The sequence below is a fragment of the Leptopilina boulardi genome, unplaced genomic scaffold (assembly GCF_019393585.1).
Source record: "Leptopilina boulardi isolate dan_hultmark-lab unplaced genomic scaffold, ZJU_Lbou_2.1 LbouV2_377, whole genome shotgun sequence".
Lineage (NCBI taxonomy): Eukaryota > Metazoa > Arthropoda > Insecta > Hymenoptera > Figitidae > Leptopilina > Leptopilina boulardi.
The window spans coordinates 794,968-815,181 of record NW_026137948.1 but is presented as its reverse complement, the minus strand read 5'-3'; the positions used below and the strand labels follow the sequence as shown (position 1 = coordinate 815,181).

At 28.8% G+C, this 20,214-nt stretch overlaps 2 protein-coding genes across 6 annotated transcripts in view; one reads left to right on the top strand and one right to left on the bottom strand.

Moving 5' to 3' along the window:
• LOC127287886 (pseudouridylate synthase 7 homolog) overlaps positions 1-20,214 on the top strand; it is a 757,063-nt gene that overhangs the window by 436,118 nt on the left and 300,731 nt on the right. The gene's annotated exons all lie outside the window — the stretch shown is intronic.
• Positions 1-20,214, bottom strand: part of LOC127287889 (stAR-related lipid transfer protein 7, mitochondrial) — a 179,775-nt gene that overhangs the window by 121,653 nt on the left and 37,908 nt on the right. The window lies entirely within an intron of this gene.

Genomic DNA, 20,214 nt, shown 5'->3' with positions numbered 1-20,214 from the left:
TGAAACTCTTCTCTCCGTAGACACGGGTTTTTGATATAATACACGAGTTTTTTTTTGTGAAATGACGACAACGCGCATGTGCCAATAATCAACAACTCCTTTTTATTCCTTCGTAAACGCGCCATTTGGTGAAGCGGCATTTCCGGAAATGAGTGAGCAAACGAAGGCTGTAAGCCCATGGCAGCGTTTGCTTTGAGTTTTGTAACTAAACCATGAATGTAAAGAGATATGTTTGCTACACTGTAAAAAGCCATAAGGGAATTTTCCTGAAGATAGTGATTTTACTCTACAAAATCCTAGAGATCCTGAAAGGACAGTTGACGCAAGTCGAGTTGAACTGTGATTGGTAGAGGGTAACCGGAATCGGAAGTTAATCCAACATTTATTTTATTTGTTCGAAATGAGCACGGTTGTTTGAAATGGTTTTTATTAAAGGCATTTTAAAAGATCCCGCTCGTTTTGACCAATAGTATATCATATTTTTTCATCACTTTCGATTCCGGTTACCCGCAAAAGTAGTGGAAGGGGAAACATCCGTCAACTCTCCCTTGAGAATCTCTACAAAATCCTTGGTGATAGCATTTCTTTTAATGCGGAAAAAATACAGAATCTAAAATGAAATATATAAAATTTTGTAATTTAACCATTTTAAATATAGCAATTGTCAAATCTCCGGCGATTTTGACACTTTCAATGTAAGTAATAATAGTACCAACTTTTAAGGGGGGATCCTACTTTACACGGTCAAAAAAATAAAAATAAAATTTTTTGCGTAAATCTTTAGGCAATACATTTAAGAATATGTACCTAAAGTTTTAAAGGCCAATCTAAAGTATTTTTTAAGTTAGGAGACTAAACGCATTGAGGAGTCGAGAATTTCTCACCCGGAAAAAAGCTACTGCAAAGGTACTTTATTATATTAGTAAGCACCTTATGGAGCCGAGATTGCTAATTAGAAAAATATTGAGGGTGGGGTTGATTGACAGAAAACGCCTTGCCCGATTTTAATAAATGATGGTTTGTTTTACTTAGTATTAATCCCTCTTCTATGTAAACCAAAAAATTTATTTTACAATTTTTAAAACCAGTTAGTCATTATTTAAAAGAAACATTTTTTGTATTTATCTCTCAAAATATTCGAAATTCACTATTTCTTTGGAATTTTTTTAGTTCACATAGAAACTGCATATGTAAACTTTAAAAATTTTCTTTGATTTTATGATTTAAACAAGAATTGCGGTCTCCAACGTGCCTACCGGTTTTAAAATTAAGATGTGCATCAACGTCAACAATTAATTTTAACTTATCTGTTTTAATATTTTTTATGAAAAAATTTTTTTACAAATACTTCAAATATATACAAAAATACTCAAAAAGCCCAAAGGTCTAAGTAATTTTTTTCCTTTCTAAAAAAATTCTCAATAAAGTGCTATCCTCCCTTAAGGTGAGGTTTCCATTGATAGAGTAAAGAAATAGATTGTTTTTATTGCATTTTTTGAAAGCTATCCATGTGTGGAATATGTGTGTAAAGCGATTTTTTGATCCGAAGAATATTTTTGTTTCTATAGTGTCTTGAACTCACCGACGTTGCGAAGCTGAGAACCGCTGAGGTCGTAAGTCTTCCGCAATACTGGATCCGCTGTTTTGAATTTTTAAAATCTGATATCATATTCGTAATCAGCGACCCAAAAAACCCCCGAGTAAGGAATTTCAGACAAATTGAATCTATATTTTATAGTAGACAAATATTACACATAAAAATGCTTCAAAATGTTGCCAAAACTTTAAACGCGTTTTTCTCGAAACAAGATTTTAAAAACTGGCGGGCATCGTAGCGTCTAAACTATTTGACCAATCAACTTCGGATTAGCGGCTAATTAAAGGTAATTAAATTCTGCTGGGGTTATACCTTTAATATAATACAATTGTTAAGAATAAAGATTTTTTACAAGAGGTCAAACATGAAAAAATAAGGCAAAAAACGCAGTGTTTTAAAAAAGTGGCCGCCATTTTGTCATTTGTTTAACTTTTTAACTATTTTATAGATATAACCTATTCTTTAGGATGTCACCTTTATAAAAAAATTTGAGTTTTTGTTTTAGACTCAAAATTGCGCATTGTAGAATGCCCACCGTTTTCCCTATTTAAAAAAACATTGTTTACTAGTTGCGCCATATTGGCCGACATTTTGAAATTTTTTGAAAATGAAATATATGTTTTAAAAGTTTAAAGATGTACCTTTATTTAAGAAAAAAAACTACATCACTACACGGAGAGACCGCCGTTTGGAAAAATTACTAAAAAGATTTACAAGTAACGGAAATAAGGTTACATTGTCAAATATTGCTGTAGGAAATCAAAAATTCTACTAGCAGCATACTTAATAAAACTATAGACTATTGTAATTTCTATTCCAATTTGTGTGCAATTTTATTACAGTCTACAGGTTTTATTTAGTATACTGCTAGTAGAAATTTCTATTTCCTACAGCAATATAGCACAGAAAAAACCTAATCTCAAATTGAGTACAAAATTTATACTCAATTTGATACGCATCAAAAATGCGACAGGCAGATGGCGCCACGTTCTATATCATTTAACATGAACTCATTTTGAAATGCAACAAATATGAGTCCAAGTTTTTTCTGTGATGACAAAGTAACCTTATTTCCGCAACTTGTAATTCTTTTTAGTAATTTTTCCAACCGGCGGTCTCTCCATGTACACTACCGTCCGAAATTGTGCGAACTCTGCTTTTTCAACAAATATAAAACTGTTCAAATCTTCAAAAATATTAAAACTAAAATTTTTTCCTCTTTATTTTATTAAAGCTAATAAAAGTCTGAAAGAAATGACACCTTGACAAAGAGAATATGTTAATTTTTCAATTAGATATCTAAGAAAAACCCAATTTTCAATGTTTTTACTATTTTTTTTATTTCTCTGGCAAAAATTAATATTTTTAAACGTTCTTAGGCTCATTGAAATCGTATTTTGTTATGCAATTCAAATTATATAAAACAATTCATGTACACATTCTTCCCTAGCGTATGCAAACCGTGAAAGTTGGCTCATAAAATGTCAAAAAATTTAAATTTAATTCTACAATAATATATAATGTTTAAAAATCAAGTAAATATATCATTCTAAACTTCTCTGATTTATGTAAGTAAATTTAAGATTTATACATTTTACTGATCATTTTTTGTCATATAAATATTAATCACAATTTTTTGACATTTTATGAGCCAACTTTCACGGTTTGCATACGCTAGGGAAGAATGTGTACATGAATTGTTTTATATAATTTGAATTGCATAAGAAAATACGATTTCAATGAGCCTAAGAACGTTTAAAAATATTAATTTTTGCCAGAGGAATAAAAAAAATAGTAAAAACATTGAAAATTGGCTTTTTCTTAGATATCTAATTGAAAAATTAACATATTCTCTTTGTCAAGGTGTCATTTCTTTCAGACTTTTATTAGCTTTAATAAAATAAAGAAGAAAAAATTTTAGTTTTAATATTTTTGAAGATTTGAACAGTTTTATATTTGTTGAAAAAGCAGAGTTCGCACAATTTCGGACGGTAGTGTAAGTCATAACCGTTCCCTGAAAAAATTGTCCAAGTTTGTGTTGATTTTGGCCTCCGCAATGGGAACCTCCCCTTAATGTATCAAAATGACTACTGACTGCGAAATTATAGCAGATGGGAAAATTCCCACTGACAAAGGTAACATTATTATGTTAAAAATGGCAATTATCTAGAAGATGGGACTTTTTTGTTTACCACACCAAGGAATATTTACAATTTTAATATGGTACAATCACTTGTTTATTTAAAAGTGACATATTAAAAGTGGGTAATAAACGTTCCCTCTTTCAAACAGGTAAAATTCCATTAATACTTTTTACAGTTTAGCAGCACACAATTGGCGCGCTATTCGCGCCTAATTCTATTGCATGCATTCAAGAAATGTAATGAATATAAATATTGAAAATAAAAATTAAATATATGATATATATTTTTTTCTATATTATCTTCCGATGGGCGGAGATAATCAATATTCTGTTATATTGCCGTGCAATATTAGCAATATTGTCATTTAATATTAATGTAATATTGTTGCAACATATTCGGCTATTTGAGTTTTAACTCTAAAGAAAACATTACATTTTTATCAAAAATATAACTCTTATTAACATTTGTCTGAATTCATTATTAATATTAAGAAATATCCAAATTATTTATTATATAAAAGTTTTTATAATGGATTAAATATTTAAACTTGTTTTTCTAAAAATGGTTTCAGATTAAACCAAATTGCATTGAATGAGAATTATTTATAATACTTATGTGTTAATAATAGCCCGTAAAATGCACATTGAATAAAAATCATTTCATCTTTAAAAATTACGTGACATTTTTGAGCGTATGTTATTTTTTATTATTAAAAATTGTTTAAAAAATTAAATTTATATTTATAATATTATGCATTTCATATCTCTGAGAAAGTATTCGATCAATTTAAAAAGATCGACTTAATATTCATAAATTTAGGTTAAAGATATGTTTTAAAAATATATTGATGTACAATTCACCCATGTATGTGTTGATTATATGTTTCACGTCAAAATTTGATCCGTAAATAAGAGTCTACTAAAGTTTTATAGACATTAGTTTTACATGAGTATTAATGAGTAATTACTCATAGATGTTAATCTTTGGTAAAAATATTTTTTCATTTAGTTCAATATTTTTCGAGGGGACGAGGTAAAAGTTTTGTGGTTTTACGGTATATCGCATGTTTTAATTGTTTTTTTATATCAAAATAATATAATATCAGTTCTGTAAGGGTTTTTTGATACTCCTTCGATTAGTGGTAGGTATGTATTTAAAAAAACAATTTTTTTGACCAAAAAATGAAACTCAAAAGTAAATTTGACTTTTTCGATATGAAAGATACGTTTTTTTAAAAGAAGAGCTTAAAAAAATCTTTCGAAACTGATATTGATAAAATTTATTATTTTGATATTTAAGAAAAAACAATTAAAACATGCGGTGTATTGTAAAACCCCAAAACATTCACCCCCTCGCCGTCGGAAAATATTGGACCAAATGAAAAAATACTTTTCTGAAGATTAACATAATATATAATAATATAAAATTTTTAAATATAAACATTTATTAATTACTGTTAATCTATTTGTATTCTTCAGAATTAGAATTTCCTTTACCTACCCAAAGAAAAAGACATTGATTGTTTACGCTTTTCTTTTTCACTCTATCTATAAACTGTTACAATAAGTTTATCCTTTTTACATCGGTAATGCTTTTTCTTCTCGCTCACTCTACTATAGACAAACAGGGAAGATTTTCCTTCTTCTAGCTATAGCTATCGTTTACGCTTTTCTATTTCAGTCTATCTATAATCTGTTTCAATAAGTTTATCCTTTTTACTTCGGTAACGCTTTTCCTTCTCGCTCTCTCTATAGACAAACAGGTAAGATTTTCCTTTTTCTAGCTATAGAGTAAAAATTCCTGAAGTGGATCACCCAAATTAAAGATGTACTGTATTTGCTTGGAAATATAGAAAATTAAAACATTATTATGAGTTGAAAAACTGCCTCAAAGGATTTTTTTAAAAAATTAAATTTCTCAAAGTTATAAACAATTGAAGTTTTTGTAGTCTTAAATTAAAAAATAAATATCTTAGAACTAAGTGAACGGATCTTTATTAAAATTGGTATACTTACACAGATAATGATAGAGTTTTGGTTGAGAATTTGAAAATTTTCGATTATAATAATTGTTATTGCAAAATTAATTGTTTATTTAAAAAATAAATCATGTTCTCGTTGTCGTAGAAAGTTGATCCAAAGTTTATTGGAAAGGAAATTTCATAAGGATTCGAAAAGTATAGAAAATTGCAAATATCTCGAAAAGTACGAATTTTTATAAAAAATGTTTTAGACAAAAGTTGTTCCTAACAAAAAGATTTGTGAACTATAACATAACGCAAAAATAATAAAAATAAAGCAATAAATTGAAAATTCGATATATTAGAAAATCTGCTTTATCAAAGTTCAGTTAAATAAAAATTCTATAAAATAAGAATTTTTTTAAATACATATTTTTCGATATTACAATTGGGCTCATTGTAAAATCTACTTTTTTTATTTCTACTAAATGTAAATTCGATAATTTTTAATTCGACATAACAAAATTCCGACAAGTATAATTTGGGGAATATTTATGCGTCCCCATTTTTAAACCAAAAAAAATGTGCCCGGAGCCCAATGTGAGGCCTTACAGCGAAAAAAGTAGTCTTTTAAAATGATACCACTAATATTGTGTATAAAAATCGTAATCCTTGTAAAATTCTGCGTTCACACATGTGGTAAAAATGCACAAAATATTAGGCCGAATTCTAGACATTGGGCCCAACACTTTTCTTTAAATAAGTGAATTAAAAAAAACCGCGACTAATGGGGTTTTTGGGGTAACATATTATAAATTCGAAGCTAATTTTCGCATTAGGCCTATAGCTCAATGTAAGATTCCTCAGCCCAATATTTTGGTCATATACTTTACACGTTAAAACACATAATTTCATAAGGATTACGAATTTGATTCTGAAAATTAGAGGATTTTATTTAACAAAAACAACCCATTTTTTGGGTTCACAAATGTAGATCTTTTTGTTAGGAACAACTTTTGTCTTAAACCTTTTTTTTAAAAATTCGTACTTTCCCAGATATTTGCAAGTTTCCATACTTTTTGATCAAAATACATTCTGCGTGATAGCGCTAGAGAAACGCAGCGCCGCACAAAAAACGCGATAACTTTTTTGCTAATTGCGATCCACGGAATTTTCAAACGGTTTTCGAATCCTTATGAAATTCCCTTTCCAATAAACTTTGGATCAACTTTCTACGACAACGAGAACATGGTTTATTTTTTAAATAAACAATTAATTTTGCAATAACAATTATTAAGCATCGAAAATTAAGATTCGTTCACTTAGTCCTAAGATATTTATTTTTTAATTTAATTGTTTAATTGTTTATAACTTTGAGAAATTTAATTTTTTTAAAAAATCCTTTGAGGCAGTTTTTCAACTCATAATAATATTTTAATTTTCTATATTTCCAAGCAAATACAGTACATCTTTAATTTGGGTGACCCACTTCAGGAATTTTCACTCTATAGCTACCTTTTACGCTTTTCTATTTCACTTTATCTATAATCTGTTTCAATAAGTTTATCCTTTTTACTTCGGTAACGCTTTTTCTTTTCGCTCTCTCTATAGTCAAATAGGTAAGATCTTCCTTTTTATTGCTATATCTATAGTTTACGATTTTCTATTTCACTCTATATCTATAAATTGTTTCAATAAGATTATACTTTTTACTTCGGTAACGCTTTTCTTTCTCGCTCTCTCTATAGACAAATAGGTAAGATTTTCCTTTTCCTGACTATAGCTATCGTTTACGCTTTTCTATTTCACTCTATCTATAAACTTTTAAAATAAGTTTATCCTTCTCGCTCTCTCTCTCTATAGAAAAAAACGTAAGATTATCCTTTTCTCATCTCATTTGCATATCTACTCTTTTCATAAGAAGGATGTTTACACTTATGGCTTAGTTTCAAAACGTTGTCATGGGACTGCAGCTGAATAAATATCAGGGTGGCGCTGCGGTACTGACTTTGAGAGAATAGACGACGCAAAGGTGAAGAGAAAACAAATATTTTACTACATTGCAAACTCGCACACTGCTCGTTTTGTGAAAATCTCCCTTCCATTGTACCTCGCTAACTCTCACTACTCTCTCCACTTTCTATGTCTTGCATTTCAGCAACGTACACATTTGAAGGGATTATAAAAAGGCGGCTTTTATACAGTTTTGAGTGCTATATTAATTAATTAATTTAATTAATATAATATAATAATAAGACAAGAAATTAATTTAATTTACTATATTATTAATAATTTATTGACAACATAATAATATTTATGACTTAAATCTGACGGCTGAAATGACACTGCACTGAGAGTTGATGACGTAGTGAGCAGTTAGGGAATTCAGTTCAGTGGGGATAAAATACGAGTATGGGGGTCGAGTAGTGTGCGAGTTTACAATGTTGATTTTGTTGATTCACATACCGTCATTTTGAGAAGTCGAATACATAATTCCGATGAGCCAATCTAGCAACCCTGCTCAAAAATTCTTTGCCTATTTTGGTTAGCCACTCAATACAGGGTTGCCGCAAGCATTTAATTTCATTTTTATCATGACTTTTCCAAGAATTCCAGTTAGACTTTTATCTTTTTCCATGACCCTGATAAAACATTTTACGAGCTAAATTATAAAAAAGAAGGCAAAAATCTTTAGAAATAAAAATTTAATAAGAAATATATGTATGGGAAAATTTAAAATTTTTATAACCTTTTTTTATAACAACAAATTTTTGCATCATTTTAAAAAAAATTATTAACTTAAATTTTGTTCTCTAGAAATTATTGGCAACTTTTTTTGTAGTAAATGAATATCCACTCTTTTAAATAAATTCAATTGTGAAAATAAATTTCAAAAATTTTTAATTTTCGATAACGATTTGTATTTTTTATACTGTCTATAGCATGGATTATAATGAAATTTGTATGTAACGTACCTTGGACTCTTGTCTTTACATTTCTTAAAAAAATTTCTATTTCCAATTAAAACCGGAGATTTTCAATTTTTTTTGCGCCGTGCACCACACGCCAAAGTAATTATCAAATGAAAATGGGTTCAAAACAGTCCAGGGTCGTCTTGAAGTAAAATAAAGTTTTTCTACGTCGACAAAAAAAGTCATTTATACTTTCTTTTAAAGGATCATCTCAAGATTCAAAATCAACAAACATAGAAATCCTAGCTGCTCTTCTTAGCGTTTTTTTTCAAATAATACGATTCTTATTAACAAATTCTTTAATTTATGAAGTTAATTGTATACGTTTGTAATAATAAATTTTTTTGGCCACAAGGTGCACATACTTTCTTACAATTTTTTTCGTGTGACAACTTATGATTTGGCATTATGCTGTTTTCTATTTTACTAAAATAATAAATGACAGGCTGTATTTGATACATGTTAAAGAAAAATATATAATTGCATAAAATATATTACAACGGAATTGTTAAATTAATTAGATCAAATAAATCCCTTTTTCAATTGTTGTAGAAAACATTTCCGACGGCCTGGAGCCGGTCCGGTCATGAATGATAACCTGCGAAACATCCGCGCCGGTGGAATTTTCGATACCGGCCCGGTACCGACATTTCTGCCGGTTTGGTACCGGGTCGGTTATGGAAGATAACCCGGCAACTATCCGCACCGGTGCTGGTAAACCATCGACAATATCAACATTTTACAATTCAGATATCCAGTGGAGTAAATTTAAGTATCTAACAACAAAAACATTCATTATTTTTTTGAAAAAAGAGTAATATGTAGAATAACACGTTTCTTTCATTTGTTGATATTAATATAATTATTTATGCAAATTGAACATAAAAATTCGGACTCCAGGGATTTCTTACAATTTTATTAAAGATTATTTTTAAAAAATCCAAAATCGGTTGAGATTTGTAGGCTCTAGACTGTTTTTCGTTGTAAGCTAAAGATTTCCACAATTTCTTTTATTTTTCCAAAAATCTAAAAAAAATTACTCACGGTTGACGTGCACTGTAAAAAATTTTAGAAAGGATTTTAGAAAATCTTACCTACTGTGAAAATGGCATAAGTAATTTATAATCTACAAGTACACAGAATTGTGATGTTATATTTTTATGTGCAAATTTACATTTTTAAAAATTAAATAAACGCACTCAAAATTGCAATGTAGAAAAGTAATAAATTTATAATATAAAAATAAATTTCAATTAAAATATTTTTAATACGATTACACACAAAAAAATAGCATTGGTAAAAATGACTGGAAATGTGTAATTAAAAAAAAGCAGTTAAAGTACCATATTCAGAAGCTTTTAAACTAAACTCAGAAAGTTGGTGGTACTAAATTTTAGTGGTCAATTTCACCTACTTAAAGTTACTAATATTTGTAGTTGAAATTACTGTCATGTGATTTTAAATGGCTTTACAACATTTTAATAGTTAAAAATACTGATAGAAATTGTTATTTTTAGGATTTGTGTAGATAAAAGAAACATTTCTTATTAGTTGCAGAAGAAAATTAGATTTACTGTTTTCATTTAGTTAAAATAAGTGTTGAAAATAGTTATTTTTATGATTTATGTAGTTAAAGAATCCATTTCTTCCTAGATGCAGTAAAACCATTAGACTCACTGTTTTATATAACTAAAATAAGTGTTAAAAATAGTTATTTTTAAAATTTGTGTAGTTGAAAGAATGTCCTCAAATATCATGCGCAAGCCATCTTAGCATGCGTTGGTGTTAAGATGGTTAAGTTGTCAGCTTACGAATGTTAGGGTCGTGAGTTCAATCCCCAGCGTTTAGGAATTTTTCTCTTTCATTAATGAACTTGTACATTTTCTTGTACATGTTTAAGTAATGTTCTTGAACAAGGTCAGCATCCGTAATAGAGACATGTTCTTGTATCAGAACTTGTACAAGATCCTGGAAAAGAAAATATACTTGTACAAGAAAATGTACATCTTCTTGTACATATTTTTGTGCAGGTTTCATGTACAAGTACTTTTACATGAACTCATTTATGTTCTTGTACAAAAACATTTGTTTAAAAATGTTTTTTTTAAATTTGAAATTTTAATAAGTTATAATAAGACTTTTCACTTATGCATGCTAAAAATTATTGCGCAGCTGTAAAGGCTTAAGAAAACTTCTGCTCAGCCTTTAAAGTTTTTAATGTTTAATTTAAAAAACATAAATGAACATGTACACCAGATTCTTGATATTGTATTGCTTCATATTTAACATGAGCTGCAAAACGTTTTAGCAATTCAGTCTTATTCCTACCTTTGTATGTATAATATTATTTTGATAATAAATTGTCACTTACAGAAGTGATATAAAAGGTACAGTGAGTCTTTTATTAAATTGACCGTAACATTTTGGCGATCCTGCCAGGATAGCAACAAAAGATGTAAAAATAATCCGTCAAACTGTGCTATCCTCGATTGTGAACCTGTTTTTCTACGGAAACTATTAGTGTTCAATCAAAGGAGGAAAAGCTCCGTGGGTACTCTACGGATACCTTCAAGAAATTTGATACGTGCCACTAATTAAGGTGTTCGAGTTTGTCAATCTGGACAATAAGATTTGAAATAAGTCATCTTCTGGAGGAATTTCATCCAATTGGAGATCCAGGCAGATACGTTAGCCACCAACTTGTGGATATTTTGTAGCAGTGTCTACGGCCACTCTTCACACATCACAAGAATCCAGAAGAAGCAGATTACGTAAGAATAATTCAACGAATAATAAAAAATTGATTTATATTTCATTTACTATATGGTAGTTAGACTTCGCGAGTTAGTAAGTCTAAGTTTCCTTAATAAAATAAGACTATTTCTCTGAATAACCTTGGTGTAAGTGTGTAGCCACTTGAACAAGTGAAGAGAATTAAATACACCTATATTTCTTGTTACGCGAAACATTCATTTACACCCGACACAAAATAATTTTTATACACTGGCATATCACACTCATAGGGATTTAAAACACACGAACTATACATCTGACACAGACTCTGACTCGACTGACAAAAGTTTAAAAATGGAGAATGAACCAAAAACCACCCTTAATCCAATCCCTTAATCCCACCACCAGCAAATACGGATGAAACTCAAAAAAATTGAGGAAAAATCGCAACGAAAGATATAATCAAAACTATTAAAACATTAACAGGACAAGATGATTGTTGAATTGAAGATTTTATTAAAAACATTAAAAGAGCAAAAGGACAATGTTACCAAACAGACCTGCACCTGTTTATAATTATACTAATCAACCCTTAGAAGTACCAAACAAAATTGAAGGATTATCTATAGAGAAAATTGATTATGACATCACAAACAATAAAATATCCATAAATAAAACAGAATTAAAATTTGAAACACTACCTAAACGACTTATAGAATTGAAAAATAAAACGAGATTAGATCATCTAGACAAAAATACAAAAGATGATATTTGGAGAATAATTGGAAATTTTCACAGTAATTTTACCTTAGATGATGACGAAATTCCCTGCAGCAATTTGACTAATCATAAAAGTATATTAAAAAGTTGAAAAATAATCAACGTAAAGTCCTACAGACCCCCTGAAATTCATAGAGAAGAAATTGAAAAACAAATAACCGATCTATTACGAAAGAAAATTATTGAACCATCTGATACCTCATTTAACTCTCCTATATGGATAGTACCAAAGAAAAAGGATGCTAGTGGTGTACAAAAATGGCGTATGGTAATTGACTTTAGAAAACTAAATGAGGATACAGATCAAGATGCATATCCTCTGCCTGTGATTGAGGACGTTCTTTAACAGTTAGGAAGAGCAAAATTCTTTTCAGCATTCGATCTGTCTTCAGGATTTCACCAAATTCCGATGGAAAAAGAAAATCGAAAATATACAGGATTTAGCACAACTAGAGGACATTATCAATTTATCCGAATGCCATTTGGATTAAAAAATGGACCAGCCACCTTTCAAAGAATGATGGATCGCGCTTTTCAAGGATTAATTGGTGATGTATGTTTTGTATATTTAGATGACATTGTTATTTTTTGATCTACTTTAGAAGAACATAATAAAAATTTAAACAAATTCATGGAAGGAGTTAAAATATTGGGATTAAAATTACAACCGGATAAGTGTGAATAGCTTCGACCAGAATTAGAATATTTAGGACATGTTATAACTGATAAAGGAGTAAAACCAAATCCTCTAAAAATACAAGCAGTACAAAATTTTAAAGAACCAAAAAACGTGACAGAAATACAATCATTTTTAGGACTAGTAGGATATTACAGAAAATTTATTAAAAATTTTGCGCATATAGCCAAGCCATTAACAAGATTAACAGCAAAAGAAACAATTTTTAATTGGACAAAAGACTGTAGTACAAGCTTCGAATTACTAAAGGATTTGCTGTGCAAATCACCAGTATTAAAATATCCAGATTTTAATAAAAGATTTGTTTTGACAACGGACGCGAGCAATGTAGGAGTAGGAGCTGTTCTTTCTCAAGATGGACATCCTTGTTGCTATATTTCAAGAGTATTAAATAAAGCAGAACAAAATTATAATACTGCTGAGAAAGAATTATTGGCAATCGTGTGGGCTACAAAAAGGTTAAGACAATATTTATTAGGACGGACATTTAGTATTCAGACAGATCATAAAGCATTAATTTGGTTGCATAACGTAAAAGATCCTAGTTCAAGATTATTAAGATGGAGATTACGCTTAGAAGAGTTTCAATATGATATAGAATAAGTTAAAGGAAACGAAAATAAAGCAGCTGACTGTCTTTCAAGGTTATTTCCAGTACAAGACGAGGACAGTAAAAAAGACACATCAGCAGAAAATTCAGAAGACAACGAACTTAGTTCAACAGAAGAAGACTTGTCACCCGATATGCAGAGATTGAATGACACTCCACAAACGAGCTATAATAAAAATGACATTGTGACCGAACAACATAGCGAAACAAATGTTTTAACACAATATTTTGAAGACTGGAAAAGGAATAAAGAAATTGGAAACGTTACAATTAAACCTAATGCTCAAGGAAAACTATGGAAAACAATTTTAAAGAAAGATTTACCCCCATTCAATAAAGAAAACTGGTTAAAATATTTTGAAGATCGAGTTAAAGAATTTATAGATAGGAAAATGGTAATAGTTCGATTACAATTAGGAGATTCTTTGATTTCACCTATCGAAAAGACATTTTTAAAAGAAGTTATAGAATTTTTTAGTAAAAAAAACGAAGATCGATCTTTTCATTTATGTTTTAGTCAACTCAGAGAACTTACGAAAGACGAGAGAAAATCAATATTAAAAGAGGCTCATAGATCTGTCGTAGGGCAACATTATGGAAAAAATAAAACTTTTCAAAAAGCAAAACGATTAGGAGAATGGAGAGGTATGGACAAAGAGATAATAGAATTTGTTAAAAATGTGCAGTTTGTCAATTACAGAAAAGTACGCTAATTAAAAAACAATCAGAAGAAGTTATCCCTGACATTCCATTAAAACCAAACGACAAAATAGCTATGGATATTTTTAATCCTTTACCTAAAACGAAACACGGTAACGAATTTATTTTAAGTATCCAAGATCAATTAACAAAATATATCATGCTTATTCCACTAAAATCAGCTACAAGTGCAAACATATTAGAGAGTTTATTAGAACAGTACATTAATATATTTGGTTCACCCAAAAGTGTTCTTACCGACCAAGGAAGAAATTTCGTTTCTGCATTAGTTGAAAATTTTGAAAACCTTTTTCGAATCAAACCAATAAGGACAACTATATACCACCCCCAAAGTAATGGACGAATAGAAAGAATGCATTCTACATTGAAAAATCTTTTAAAAACGGCAATGGAAGATAATTAGAATGAATGGGACAAGAATTAAAAAGTTATTAGCCTTGCAAATAATTCAACTACAAACGAAACAACAGGGTTTACACCTTTTGAACTCACTTTTGGAAGAGAAATAAACCTCCTTTCTACTCTTGAAAGTTCACCAATTCTTAAATATCCAGAACTAATTCAACAATGGAAAGAGAAACATGAAAAATGGTTAACTAAAGCTAAAGAAAAAATTAGAATTCAGCAGGAAAATTCTAAAAGAAGATTAGACGAACAAATAGTATTACCACAGCCAGTATATAAAATTGGAGATCTTGTAAAATTAATTAATAATCAACCAACTAATAAACTATCTCCAAGTTGGTTATGACCGGGAACTATTACACAAATTTTTGACAACAATAATTATGAAGTATTATATAAAAACAAAAAAATCAGATTTCACGCCAATCAGCTAATGGCATTTTACGATTTTTCAGATGACGAAAATGATGATAAGTATAATTCTACTGATAATTCTGAAGATTAGTCTAACATACAGAACTATCAATATAACAGAACTGAAAGGAAATCGGTATATCGAAGACTTAGGACGTTTCCACCAGTATCACGAAGAATGGCCATTAATAATCGGAATAAACGTTACCAATGTAGACAATAGATTTGATATGTTTGAAAAAACAATTCAAATAAGTTAAGCAGCATATTCCATTTATTGTAACTCTGAGAACGAAAGTCATTTAATAAGGGGACGATTTGACAGGTTAAAAAGTAAGCATGATTTATTAAATAAATTGTTAGGAAGACGTCGAATAAAAAGAAGTCTGGTCAATTTTGTGGGAGATATAGCAAAACCTTTATTTGGAATTATGAATGATGCGGACTTAAAAGCTATTAAACATCAATTTGATGAAGTTCGTGATGTTCACAATCAATTAGCAAATATATTGACTAATCATATGAAAATTATAAAACTGATTCTAGATTCATCTTCATTAGATCACGAACTACTTCAAACACAAACTAATCGAGAACTAGAATTAACTATGAATTTACGAACGACAATAAAAGAAACTATTAATAAAAAATTTATAAATACAAAACTAGTAATAGTAACACTACTGATTGACGAACTAAACGAGCAACGAACTAAATATAGCAGTAGACGCTATTAACGACGGAAAACATGGAATAGTTCATCCTCAACTGTTGATTCCAAGAATACTAAAGAATACACCTATATACCTATTGTATATTGTATATTTAGGATATACACCAGAACATGAATATTTCATAAAATATAGAGGATCATATACTCCATTGAAAATTGACTACCAAACCAATTGTAAAAACATAGTAGAATATAAAATCTGTAAAAGAAAACAACTAAATTATTTACTAGGCAAATCTAACAGATGTGATGCTACTTTGTTAAGGCGAGACGCTTTAGAAAATTGTATACTATCCCCATATTTATTACATCAAGAAACATATATTTCTGTTACCAATGGATACATATTACTCTCACTCCGACAAATAACTATTGACATTAATTGCGATGACGGACTTGAAACTATTACAATTCACCATGCTAGTTTAATACAAGGTTCAAGATGTAAAGTATTTTTAGAAAACACAGAATTGTATCCTCCAAGTATACAAACACTAAACAAAATTGTTAACATTAATGTAAGTTACGTATTACCTTTTGACAAAAATGAAATAGAAAATCTTAGAGATAGATTAATTCCGCTACCTCAAAAATTAGATCAACAAACATTAGCAAATGCTAAATTAGGATTAGATAATACATTAGATTTATTGGAGCAAATAAAATCAAGTACTCGAATCAATAATTGGAAAGAAAATGCTGTAGACGTATTACACATTGCAGATTATAATAGTTTAACTATTATAGGAATTTATGTAATATATAAATGTGGATTGTTTAAAATAATACGAAAATATTTACCTTAAAAGTTATGTTTATTCTGTATTAAAAATCAAATCACTAATGAACCCGTCGTTGTCACCTACGAAAAACAACCACATAGAATGGCAAAAGTAGATATTAAACCTAATTTAGATAAAAATGTAAAACTTAGGCTTTAAAGACTAAATCCTGTCTAACGAGAGGGATGTTATAGTCAGCAAATATATATATCCCCACCTGTATTGATTCATAATTGACATGAGCTGCAAAACGTTTTAGCAATTCAGTCTTATTCCTACCTTTGTATGTATAATATTATTTTGATAATAAATTGTCACTTACAGAAGTGATATGAAAGGTACAGTGAGTCTTTTATTAAATTGACCGTCCCAGTGAGAAATGAATGTTCGCATCGACTTCGATTCGACATCGATGTCATCGACAACTCATCGTCCGTCGATTATAATATAAATTTCGACGTGAAATCGATGTTGACTTAAAAGGTCTTTATAATTTACTAATAATTTTTAAAATACATAAAATACAACTAATTTCGGTAAATTTAATTGTTAATTCAATAAATATCAAAAATGTTGATCGATGTCGAATCGATGTCGATTCTGCAAAATTTTTAATTCATCATACATTATTAGAAGTAGGCAAATAATAGATTTTTTAAGCAGGTATCAAAATTCTTTAAAAACTAATTAAAATTTCTAGTTATGAAAAGTAATTTTACTTTTATTTTACGGTAAGTAAGTTTCGAGGTGAGTAATATTTGTTTAAATAATTAAGCAGTATTTATATATTCAGCTCTATATTTAATTATACATTATTAATAAAAATTATTTAAATTTAATTATTGTTAAGTTATTTCTAAATATATAAATAATAAAAAATTTGAGTTAGGATTCTTTTTTATAAAGTTTTATGTAAATTATAAACTTTTATTAATAAATTTTCTAAGCTATAAATTCCCTACTGGAAGGGTGGTGCTGGATTGGTACTGGGAAATCGGAACTGAGGGCTCAGTACCAGCTTAGTACTAATTTGGTGCATTTTGGTACTGAAATAGAACTGGGAAATTTACCTGCGAAAAGGGTCGAGTTACCGTTAATACCCTCATAAAAGTGAAAAGCGACTAGCTTTTTTAATATGTTTAAACTAATACTTTATATTTATTTCAATATTATATTTGTTTTTCCTGGATTTATATTATTTTCATACATTATTATGCATATAATATGTCCTTTGGCAGCTAAATTCAAAAATGATGTCCCTTTTTTTGTCAAACTTAAGGTATACGAGATAAATTATAACGTTTTTAAATGTAATTATTTTTTGATAAATTTTAGATATTCATAATCTGGAAATATCAAAGAATGTCAATATAAATTTTTTTAAGTTGAGTTATTAAAATTACAAATTTTTCAAGTCATAAAACTCGGGTTAAAATTATAATCCTTCTACAAAGGACGTAGGGGTCTATTGTTCAAGGAGGGATTGCAATATAATTTCTAAACTTAACGGAAATTTTCTACAAACTATTATGTTTTTTTTTGCTGTTTTACACGCATATCGTGAGAGACGTTTTGTTAATCTAATACACCTTTAAAACTATTGTTGAAGTACTTTAAAAATGTCTTCTTATGGGTAATCAGGTAGTGGTACTGAAGTGGAACTCAAGCCAAGTCCAATTTAGTACCATTCCAGTACCACTCTTTCGGTAGGGTTTCTTTTACTTATAGTTATTTAACAATTAATTTTTAGTAAATAATCAAATAATCTTCGCATTAAATATATTTATTATTACTTGATTATTCATAAAAAATTAATAGTTTTAAGTAAAATTATTAAAAGAATTTATAGCTTAGAAAATGTATTAATAAAATTTAATAATTTACAAAACTTTAAAAAAGAATAAAATAATTTTTTAATATTTATATATTTATATATGTATAATTGTATATAGAGCTGAATATATAAATACTGCTTAAATATTATATAAATAAATATATTATATTATAATATATATAATATATAAATATGACACATAAATATTAACCATGTATGTGCGTTTATTGGGTATTAATCATTGATGTGAGACGGATCATCATAACGGCTTAAGCATTAGTGCGCAGGTTTTATGAATTGAAGTGTCATGTCTGCCATCGACGTCAGGATCTACAGCACAGCATAGTCATATGGTCACGCGAACTGGATGGTTGTAGTTGTTTGTTCAGTCTATTTGTATAGTGTACAATTTTTATATAGTTCATTCCTGACTGTGGTGTTATAACAAATTTTGACGAAAAGTGATCAAATAATTTTATCAACAATGTCTGATGATGGTCCAGTAAGTAGTTATGAACAAAATAGTAAAAAAAATAGTACAATAATTAATATGTAAGATTATTATTGTTTGTCTCGTCTGAAAGTTTTGAACACATAAGTAACATTAACATTACCATTAAAGTAATAGACATAACCTAAACAGCTTATAATACTCACATGTTTTAACTACTGAATATTTTTATATTAAATTACAAATAATGCAAGCATTATGGAACTTAACGCTTTTAATTATTATTTTAAATTGATTTAAAATTTGTCATTAAAAAAAAATTATGGTTGATAGTTATAATAATACTTATTATTATACCATTATTATTGTATGATTTTTCCAAGCTAGTCATAGATAACATTGAAAAATAGTAATCAATCTATTACACAGGTTATGTGCTTATATTACGTATTATTTCATTCAACTATTTCTGTGTATTTCTTACTATAAATATGAGAATTAATTATATTCTATACTGAAAATCGAATTATGATATTACGTGTAAAATTTATGAAATTTTCCACCAATTTAGCTTGGGATTTTTTTAAATTTTACTCATTAATAAAATTTAATTATAGTATTCAATTATAGTAAAGTGTATGGTTATCATTTTGTTAGTTATAATGTGCATTCGTTGAAACATTTTGCTGAAGAATGCCAAATACAAGGACCTATTGATTCCTTTAGCGCTTTTCCATTTGAAAATGCTTTGAAAAGCATTAAAGAAACTTTGCGATCTGGGAATAAACCTCTTCATCAATACGCTAAACGTGACTCTGAGAATAAAAAAATAATAAAAGTAAAAGTCAAAGAAGATCACAATTCTGTTCAATTATATCAAACTCATGGCGATCCTCTTGAAATGGAACAAGGAGATTATTTTAAAAAAGTGGAATTATTCTGATTATTATTATTAAATAATAAATTATAATTATTTTATCATTAAAATGTTTACTTGTAACTTAAAAAATTATTTTCCTTGTTTTTTTAGACGATTACATTAAAGCTCGTCTTGGTGCGAAAATGAGAGCGAATGATTCGTCGTATGAAACAGAAAAAGAATTTGGCAAAGGACAAAGGAGGAAAACAAGAAAACAACATTCATCCTCTGAAGATGATGCAGAAATATCTCAGCCGAAAAAATGTAAAGTAATTTCACCTCCAAAACTAAATATCAGGGATTAGATCAGGATCAAAATGGGTTAAAAACAAGAACGCACTCATCGAGCGAAGAGGAAAATACAAATGAATTATCGATGGAAAAGGTTTCCAGTGACAACAGTTATGAAGAAACCATCCCTCAACAAACGAATTCTTCTAGTCATCTATCTCCGGAATGTTCA